Consider the following 10,198-nt stretch of genomic DNA (forward strand, 5'->3'; position numbering starts at 1 on the left):
AATGGTTAACGTTACTCCGGTCCCAAAGCCAGTAAGTGACCAAGAAACCCCGGTAACCACAACCCCAGCAGCTGGGGGGGACACCGGCGGTTATACAAATTTTACGAACACTACCCCGGTTACCCAAGCCGGGACAAGTGCAGTAAACAATATTTCACTGGGGTTCACTGATACCCAGTTGGAGAAACGGACGAGGGTCCCTCGCCAAACACTCGATCAAGTTAAGGCGTGGGCCGAAGCACGTCAGAAAGAGTTCCAAGCTGAGTTGGATGAACGCTTGCGTTCACTTCAGCAGGCTGACGAATTCGGCAGTACTCGCCAACATCTCAACATGAACAGTGAGTGCGAGTACTCGGACGATGAGCGGGAAGAATCCGATACCGACGCAAACCCTCGCCATAAGGCAAAAGGGAAGCGTAAGGAAACGGACTTCCAACCGACAAGGAATTTTGGAGAAACCTTTAAACCAACGAACGCGGGGAGAAACCCACGTGACTTCTCCAAAACCTTTAGACCAACTGCTGCAAATGCAGGAAAGTCCAAGTTTGCAAGGGACATTGCGGAAGCAATCGCCCCGAGAAGTGCCAAACAAATGTCCAACATCGGCACTTATGATGGTCTATCCGACCCAGACGACCACTTGAACAGATTCATTGCGGGGGCAACCGTCAGTAACTGGACGGAACCCACGTGGTGTTATATGTTCCAGATGACTCTGGTTGGAGCGGCCAGGGCATGGTTCGATCGTTTACCGGTCCACCACATCAATGATTGGGCGGACTTTCAGAACAAGTTCAGCCAACACTTCAGCAAACAGAGGAAATATACTGAAGAACAGTGGACGATCCTCAACTGCGTTAGAGAGGAGGATGAATCTCTACTAGACTTCATCACTCGCTTCAACTCCAAAAAGCTGAGTCTGGGCAACATAAGTGAAGATCTTGTTCGCGCAGCTTTCATCCAGGGCGCCGAATACCCAGAGCTTATCCGCACATTGACGGGTAAGGACGGCATGCCATCCACATGGGATGCCATCATGACGGCGGCCAAGCGCTTTGTCGAGACGGAGAAGCAACTGGGAAGGGATCTTCCCCAGAGTACACACCTCTACACGCAAAGGACTAGAGAAAACAATGTTCGGATCGCCCGGCAGAACAAAAAGAGGAAGCTAGGTATTTGGCAGCCAAGGGTAAACTTTGACACCTCATCCAGCTCTCACCCTCTTGTTGGCGGAAGAGATAACACACACCCTTCAAGCCGAAAACACCGGTGGACGCCACTCACCAAAAGCGTCACGGAGATATTTGCCACCGAAAAACTACCATGGCCAAAAGCTCCAATGATCCGGCAGCGACCTAATGCAGATCAAAGCAAATCCTGTGACTTCCACGGGACAAAGGTCATAGTACGGAGGAGTGTACATCCTTGAAGGATATTGTTGAAACATTCGTCAAGGATGGAAGACTTGCACACCTTGTGGCATCAATCAAGAAGGGAGGAAGGAATGATAACCGGTACAGAGGCAACGGACGAAAGCCTGTTGACATCAGCATCAACATGGTTCATGGCAACATCAGAGGAAGAAAAAGGCGAGCGACAGAACCATGCGCGTGGAAGGAAGCTGAGGTGCGCTTCCCGCGAGTGCCATGAGGACCCAGCAAAGAAGGCCCTATCGTCATCAAAAGCCAGCTGGGGCACTACATCACTTCTCGCACTTTTGCTGACAACGGCGCCTCGTCAACGGTGATGTACAGGCAGTTCTTCGACAAGCTAGATAACGAAGACAAGGAACGCCTGGAAACGATCTACGCCTCGATGGAAGGGTTCGACGGCAGCACAAACATCCCCCTGGGTATCCTATCTTTCCCCGTCACTCTTACGGACGGGAATCACTCACGCACAGAAGACGTGGATTTTGTCGTGATGAGGAAGCCACACCACACATACGACATTCTCTTTGGAAGAGACGGGATGGCAAGATTCAACGCCGTGGTATCTTCAGTCCACGGCATGATGGGATGGCCAACAGCTGAGGGTGTAGCGATGATCACCGACATTCCCCAGGTATGCATCGCATCTGTCTCATCTAAACCCAAACCAAAGATGGCTAAACCAACCATCACCGAACCGGAAAGATGGGCCTTTAACGGCAAATACCCTGACTAGGCCGTTACCATTGGCCCAACAGTTGTTGATCCCACACGCACCTTACTCAAACGCTTACTACAGAAAAACGCTGACATCTTCGCGTGGACACCAGCTGACATGACTGGTGTACCCCGAAGTAAGGCAGAGCATAAGCTCAAGTGCGATCCGGCTGTTACGCCAGTCGTACAAAAGCGCAGAGTAATGGGGCCAGAACAAACTAACGCGTGTAGAACCCAAGTCAAGGAACTCCTTGACGCAGGCATCGTACGCGTTAGCAGATATCAAACATGGGTTGCAAATCCCGTTATGGTACCGAAGAATAACAAACAATGGCGCATGTGCATAGATTTCAAGGACTTAAACAAAGCATGCCCCAAAGATTGTTATCCGTTACCCGAAATTGATCTTAAGGTGGATTCGTTAGCACCGTTTCGCCTTAAATGCTTCCTGGATGCGTATAAGGGGTACCATCAAATCCACATGGCCGTTGATGATCAGGACAAAACCGCTTTTCGGACGCCCGATGGCACATTTTGTTATCAAATGATGCCATTTGGACTTAAGAATGTCGGGTCCATATACCAACGCCTGATGGACAACCAGTTTCATGCCCAAATTGGGAGTAACTTGGAAGTCTACATGGATGACTTGGTCATCAAAAGCCCTGACGCAGAAGCGATGTTGAAAGACATCGAAGAAACTTTCAACACGCTCAGGAAGATAAACATGAAGCTCAACCCGAGCAAGTGTGCCTTTGGAAAGGAAGAAGGGAAGTTCTTAGGGGTCATCGTCACTAAAGATGGCTTCAGAGCGAACCCTGAAAAGGTCGAAGCCATTATCAAAATGGAATCACCTACTACCATCAAACAGGCTCAGACACTGAATGGACGACTAGTCGCACTTAATCGCTTTTTGGCAAACCACGCGGATAAGTCGTTTCCTTTCGTGTCAACGTTGAGAAACTGTTTAAAGAAAACGCACTTCCGCTGGACACCAGAAGCGGAAGCAGCTTTTCAGGAGATTCGGTCACGCTTGATCGAACTCCCAACGCTCACAGCACCAGAAGCGAGGGAGGGGTTAATCCTATACCTTTTCCGCAACAGATAGAGCAACCGGGGCGGTCCTGCTAGTTGAACGGAAAGGCATCCAGATGCCAATCTATTATGTCAGCCGTATCCTAACAGACGTAGAAACCCGATACTCTACCCTCGAAAAATTAGTCTTAGCACTTATACACGCTTCACGCAGGTTAAGACGATATTTCCAGGGTCACCCAATCACCATTCTCTCCAACTTCAAACTTGCAAACGTTCTACGCAAACCCGAGTTATCGGGACGCCTAGCCAAATGGGCAATTGAGTTGGGGGAATACGCGATAAAGTATAAGCCAAGACCAGCCATAAAAGGCCAGGTTTTGGCCGACTTTATTGCGGAAGTGCCTGCATCGCGGGAAAAAGAGTGCCAGGAAGAGGCTCAACCCTCTCCAGCACAGGACATCAATGATGTCTGGCGACTCTACACTTATGGAGCAGCCAGTAACGAGGGTTCAGACGCAGGGCTGAAACTAACCAACCCAGCAGGCCAAGAATACACTTACGCTATTCGACTGGATTTTCCAAGTACGAATAACGAAGCCGAGTATGAAGCATTCTTGGCCGGGCTGAGAATTGCGCGTAAGATGGGAGTGAAACACTTGGAAGCCCACGTGGATTCCATGTTAGTAGCCAATCAAATCAACGGAACGTACACGGCCGTGAACGACACAATGGCCCTGTACCTCGCACAAGCAAAAACCCTTATGCGCGATTTTAACGATTGCAAAGTCATACACGTCAAGCGTAGTGAAAACAAATCTGCGGATGCATTAAGCAAGCTTGCATCATTAGCCTTCACCCACTTGGGAAAGGACATCCGCATTGAACTCCTCGAGGCACCTTCGGTCCCGCACAAGGAAATTTGTGTCATCCAAACCGGCACAGAAACGTGGATGACACCAATAATAAAATACCTTGTGGCAGGTACACTACCAGAGTCAAAAACACAGGCAAGAAAACTACGCTGTAAAGCACTGAATTATCAACTCATCGATGACATCCTTTACAGACGTAACTTTCTTGGCCCACTCTTAAGATGTGTGGACAACCAAGATGCTGACTACCTCCTAAGGGAAGTACACGAAGGCATCTGTGGAGTACACGCAGGTCCACGCGCTGTTGTAGCTAAGCTAAACAACGCGGGATACTTTTGGCCGGGGATGCATACGGATGCGCTGGCATACATCAGAAAATGCAGGTCTTGTCAGCTCTACGCACCCAACACGCATCGCCCGAAGAATGAACTTGTTCCAGTCACCTCTTCATGGCCATTTCAGAAGTGGGCCATCGATGTGACAGGCCCATTTCCTACAGCAGCAGGAAATGTTCAGTTCCTAGTGGTAGCCATCGACTACTTCACCAAGTGGATAGAAGCAAAACCCTTAGCCCAAACAACCGCGAAACATATCAAAAAATTTATTTTGGAATTTATTATTTGTCGTTTTGGACTTCCACAGAATTTGGTGAGCGATAACGGCACCAACTTTGCTGACAAGAAGCTACAAAAGTGGCTGGAAGAACTTCAAATCACCCACACTTTTACCTCAGTGGCGCACCCGCAGGGTAATGGTGAGGTAGAAAGAGCAAATAAGAGCATCGTCGAAGGCATAAAGAAAAGACTCTTGGAACACAGATCCGGCTGGGTGGACGAGCTTCCGCACGTCCTTTGGGCAAACAGAACGCTGAAAAAGGCCAGTACGGGAGAACCCCGTTCAGTCTCACTTATGGCACTGAAGCCATGGTCCCGGTCGAAATTGGTTTACCCTCACCAAGGGTCTTGATTCAGCCAGAAGACAATGATGCGGAAAGACGGTTAGACCTTATGCTAACCGAGGAACGCAGAGACTTAGCCGCAGTGCGTGAAGAGAACTACAAGCGACAAATGCAAAAGTACTACAACACGCGGGTAAAACTCTGCAACTTCAATGTAGGAGACTACATACTGCGTAACAACGAGGCTTCGAACCAACAACGCCCAGGAAAACTGGCCCCGGTCTGGGAAGGGCCGTACATTATCAAAGAAGTTCTAGGAAAGGGCGCATACCGGCTCGAAAGGCTCGATGGCACTCCCATCCCAAGAACATGGAATGGAGCTCAATTACGCAAATGTTACATGTAGATCAATTCCAAACTTATAAAGAAAAGGCCTAGAGCCACTTCTAATGGAAATGATTCTCCTTTCACAATGTGTTGATAGCCTTACCTTTATACTTATGAACTTCCTACACTGATGTGCCGGTATTCACCGCATAAATATGGGAAGAAGTAAGTCGTTACGTGTGGAAGCCGGCAAAACCCGCATAAACACAAAACGGTAAAAATTTCAAAAGTGTAAGGAAAACCTCCACGCAGGTCAGATGTAGGCAAAGTTTAGCCATCCTACTAAGTGCAAGTGACGGTCTTACCCGCACAATCACGAACGAGGAGGCAAAACTTCAACCTATTATCTACCACGTTCAAAGGTTAACTTATTCTAAACACTTAGAAAATTTCAAAGGAAAAGATGAGGAAAACTTCCACGCAGGTCAGATATAAGTAAAGTTAAGCCATCCTACTAAGTGTAAGTGACGGTCATACCCGCACAATCATGAAAGAGGAAGCGAAACATAAACTTATAATTTGCCACGTTAAAAAGTTAACTTATCTAAGTACTAAAGAAATTGCTAAGTTAAATCAAAACATGCGTAAAATAAACAAGGCAAGAAATTAACACAATCTTTATTCCATCAAAATTCAAACATTACAAAGATTGCTGGGTGCATACCCGCATACAAAAGAAGCTATACAAAAACAAAAATCTACGCTAATGGTGGAAAGGGATCTTCAGGATCAAGCTTCAGGACCACTTCCACTTGGACCCGCACCATCAGTAGAGCGTGGCGGTTCAAGGAAAGCTTTAAGGATAGCTAGCCCATCATCAGCAGCAGCAACTTCGTTCACCTTCTCCACCACCGGATGCGGGAAGGCGGCATACTGGTTCACTGCTTGGTCATAAACAGCTTCAGTATCCACATCGTACAAAGGGAAGTTGGAAGGCGGGATGCCTTTCTCAACGAACCCTAGACCAAGCAGGAAGCCAGCCTTTTCCCCATCCTCATGAGAAGCGTTGAGGGCTGCGCTCATGGCATCGTCGTATGATGTGTCCGTGAAGACTCGATGCACAACCTACAAGAAAAAATACAAGTGTCAAAATCTCTTCTATGTGCAAAGAAAAGAGTAAAGATATGAAATTACGCATACCTGAGACAACGCTTCTCGAAGAAGCCATTCCTTGGTAACCAGAGCTTCCTGGAGGGCAGCTTGAGCTTGGTTACGGGCGCGTTCGGCTTCACTTTTGTTGAGGTTGGCAAGCAACACTTCTTTAGCCGCAGCCTCTTCAACGCCCTTTAGCTTCCGCTCAGTCTGGTCAAGCACCCCCCTCTGGTCCAGGATCTCTTGGAGCTTCTTCGCGTCTTCCATCGCCAAGGCATCATGAGCCTGTTGGAGCGCCTCTAGTTTGGCTTTAAGTTCCTCATTCTCGAGGCGTAGAGGCTCAGCAACAGCTTCAGCCTTGGTGGCCCTTTCAGTTGCGTTCCTAGCAGTTTCCTTAGCCAGTCGAAGCTTTTCGTTAACAGCTTGGGCAGCCTTGGAACGGGCCTCGAGACGGGCCTGAACTTCAACTTCAAGGGCCTTGAAGGCCTTCTCCTTCTCCGCAGCAGCGGCAGAGAGCCTCCTATTCTCCTCCCGGACAGCCCGCGCCTGAGCTACTTCTTGGATACGAGCTGCTTTTAACTTGTCGTTTTCACGACAAAGCAGCTCGACCCGCGGCTGCATCCGGGCCAGGAGAACCCGAAGCTCATTGATTAGCCTACCCTCCTGGTAGCTAGCCATGGCTTCCCCCAACGCACCACTGGGAGCTGCGTGACGAGCCCACTCCACGCACTCCACAGGCGTGCGAAGGGTTGTTCCTCGGCGGATGTTCCATCGTGGAACATACACTTCATTGGAATCCGACACTGCAAAAAACAAAAGGCAGTTAGGAAAAGATGATACAAAAAAAAGAAAAAGGCCAAAAGAACCCTACGCACCTGTAGGGTCGACAACAGGCCGATAGCCGCCAAACCCATCACCTGAACCCAAGGGAAATCCGTCCAAGAGGTCAGGCAGATGGGAAGGAGGCAGAGGTTGGCGAGAAGCCCCAAGCATACCTGAAGGATCGGCCGTCGTTGCCGATGACGGAGGAGGCATGGTGAAGGCCGCCGCGGTAGTAGAAACCAACGGATGTGAACTCACCGTAGGTGAACTCACAACCGTGGTCGCCGCTGCGGAGGAGTCCGCAGAAAAAGTCACCGCCGGCTCAGTGAAAGATTCAGTAAATATGGCACTGACAGCCGGCGGTGATGTCATCACAGTTGGAACAGTTGGCTCAACTGGGTGAGCAACTGAACCAACTGAAGCAGGCGCAGCCGCCTGGGTCGTCGCCTCAGGTAAGCTGACCAAGCCTACCGTCATGGGTCCGGAGGTATTCCTCCCCGCTCCACCCTGGAATGCGGTAGCATCCACGCCTGCACAAAGAAGATAAGTATTAATGACGGAAAGCTATGAAGTTAAAAATAAAGGAAGTTTGTACTTACGGGTTTTCTTGAGCCTAAAAGTGCGGACAGGCGGGGACGAACCCGATGGAGCCGGCCTCTTTACGCCGCTCACCGTCGTCATCCTGGGCTCTCCGGAGGTGACAGTCGTCGCAGCCTCCGGAGCAGTGGTCTTATCACCAACAGGGTTCCCCGCCACCTCCTCGCTCTTGGTCTCTGAATCAGACCGAGGCACCGGATCGGCAGTGGAGGCCACCTTCGCCTTCCCCTTCCCGCCGGCAGCCTTCTTCTTCCGCACCAACGGAGGACCATCTGCGGATTCCTCATCAGAACACAAGATTAGAGGAACTCCAGCAGAGGTTTCAGCATTGAGGGGTCGAGGGTTGAATAACGCCTTACCTGGCCGCCTGGCGCTCAGGATCTCGTGGCCAGCCGGGTAGACCTCCATGAACCGATCCGCCGTCTGTTCAAGGATGGGCAACTCGTTCTCATCTAGAGCACGAGTACCCATCCGAGCGGGACCATCAGCCTCCCGCGGATGCAGGAGCGACTGCAAGTCGTTCCCCTCTGAAATAAAAGATAAACAGTTAGAAGACAAACCTATATAAACAAAGAAGACAGAGCATACCGTAAGGGACATAGTTCAAACCGTATTCAAGGACGATCGGGATCTTTTGCGCATCCGCATCCTTCCACACCCGGCTCATCCCGAGCATCACCATCCCGGACTCCGCAAAGCGGTAAACCGGATATTGGACTCGGGAAATCTTTGAGAACCATTCCGCCTCCTGGTAGTTGGAGGCGTGAAGGCTGGGGAGTGCTTGCCCATTCTTGAACTTCATGGCAAGGGGGATGGCGCGAGCGGAGATATAAAAGAACTCCCGCTTCCATGAACGAAGACTGCGCTCGGTTGCGCAAATCTTCAAACCCTTGATCCGGGTTATCAGAGTATACCACCCCTGGATGCACCTCCAAGAGTAGAAGGTCATCAGGCGGTCGACGAAGGGCTCAACGCCCAGGATCCGGCACACCCACTCGAAGTGGCGAATCTTCGCGATCGCCATCGGGTGTACCTCGGTCAGGTGTACACCGTGCCTCTCCAGAACACGGTACAAAAACTTCGTCAAGGGGAACCTAAGATTCCCATAGACAAAGAATGCGGCATATACCCCGATCTTGCCTCTGGGGGCATCATACACCGTCTGGTGAGGTTCAGGAAACTCAGGCTCGAAATACTCGAGCATGAACTTCCTGACGATGTACTGATATAGATCGACAGGCAGAGCACAATGGCACTCGCCAGCAGTATTCTTGTCATCCTTGTCGGACGTGGATGACGGGTTCTCGGCGTACACCCCAGCCTCCTGGGCTGTAGCCTCAAGATCGTGAACAGAAGACATCTTGCAGGTAAGAAAGAAGAGAACGATTTCAAGAATGCTCGACTGAAAAGGTGAGTATTCGCCGGAAATCGTTTTGAGGATGAAGAGAAAAGTGAAAGTGTGGATTACAAAGGACCCTCTCCCCCTTTATATACTAATCGTAATCAATGCGATGAATTTAATGCGGAAGAGAGAGAAATCGCAGGTGCAATGAAACTATGACACGTGGCAAAGAGCAAGCTGGCAACAGCTGTTGAAAGGACGCGTGCCATTAATTTCGCGGCCACGCGCCCGAAAATGCGCGCCCACGCGCCTGAAAAAGCGCCTGGAATGACCATATACTGTCACGTCGCCATAACTTCCTGCACGTCCTGACACTGTCAGAAGAAACCGTCGGACGACGTTTCAATAGTTTGGACTGTTCTTATCCTTTCACCAACTCTTCGAATTTCAAAATTTCAAAAAGATTCAAAAGCGGGAAAATACCCCTTACCTTGGCAACCAAGTAACTATAAGACGGGTGCGGGTACAGTGTTAAGGCAAAACCCTTCACATACTTAGCACCCGCAGGGAATTGACGCCAGGAATACCTTGGAAGTAAAGTAACCGTAAGACGAGTGCGGGTACAGTGTCAAGGCAAAACCCTTCACATACTTAGCGCTCCGCGGGGAATTCAACCCAAGAAGGATCTTCTGGGCCATGCTTGCGGAAACGGGAATAACATCCCCGCATAGCGGGAACGTCGAGAACTATATTGTTTGAAACTCCAAGATGGAATTGGTGGTTTTAACATAATTGATCACTATGTTCAAAGCTACCAAAACCCCATGAAGAATACACAAGTGGGACTCAACGCTCCTGACTTGCGAGGAGGTTACAGACTTACCCGCTTCATACCCAAAGATCAAGCAGAAAAGTCGGAAATTTCTGCGTGACATTAGGAAAACCGCGGGAAGAATCCCCACGGAAAACCTTAAAACTAAAAACCTTTTTCAAAACCCCTTGC

Source organism: Bidens hawaiensis, unplaced genomic scaffold, assembly GCF_021521415.1.
Source record: "Bidens hawaiensis isolate Kalapana, Puna unplaced genomic scaffold, B.hawaiensis_p1.1 tig00058885_1, whole genome shotgun sequence".
NCBI lineage: Eukaryota > Viridiplantae > Streptophyta > Magnoliopsida > Asterales > Asteraceae > Bidens > Bidens hawaiensis.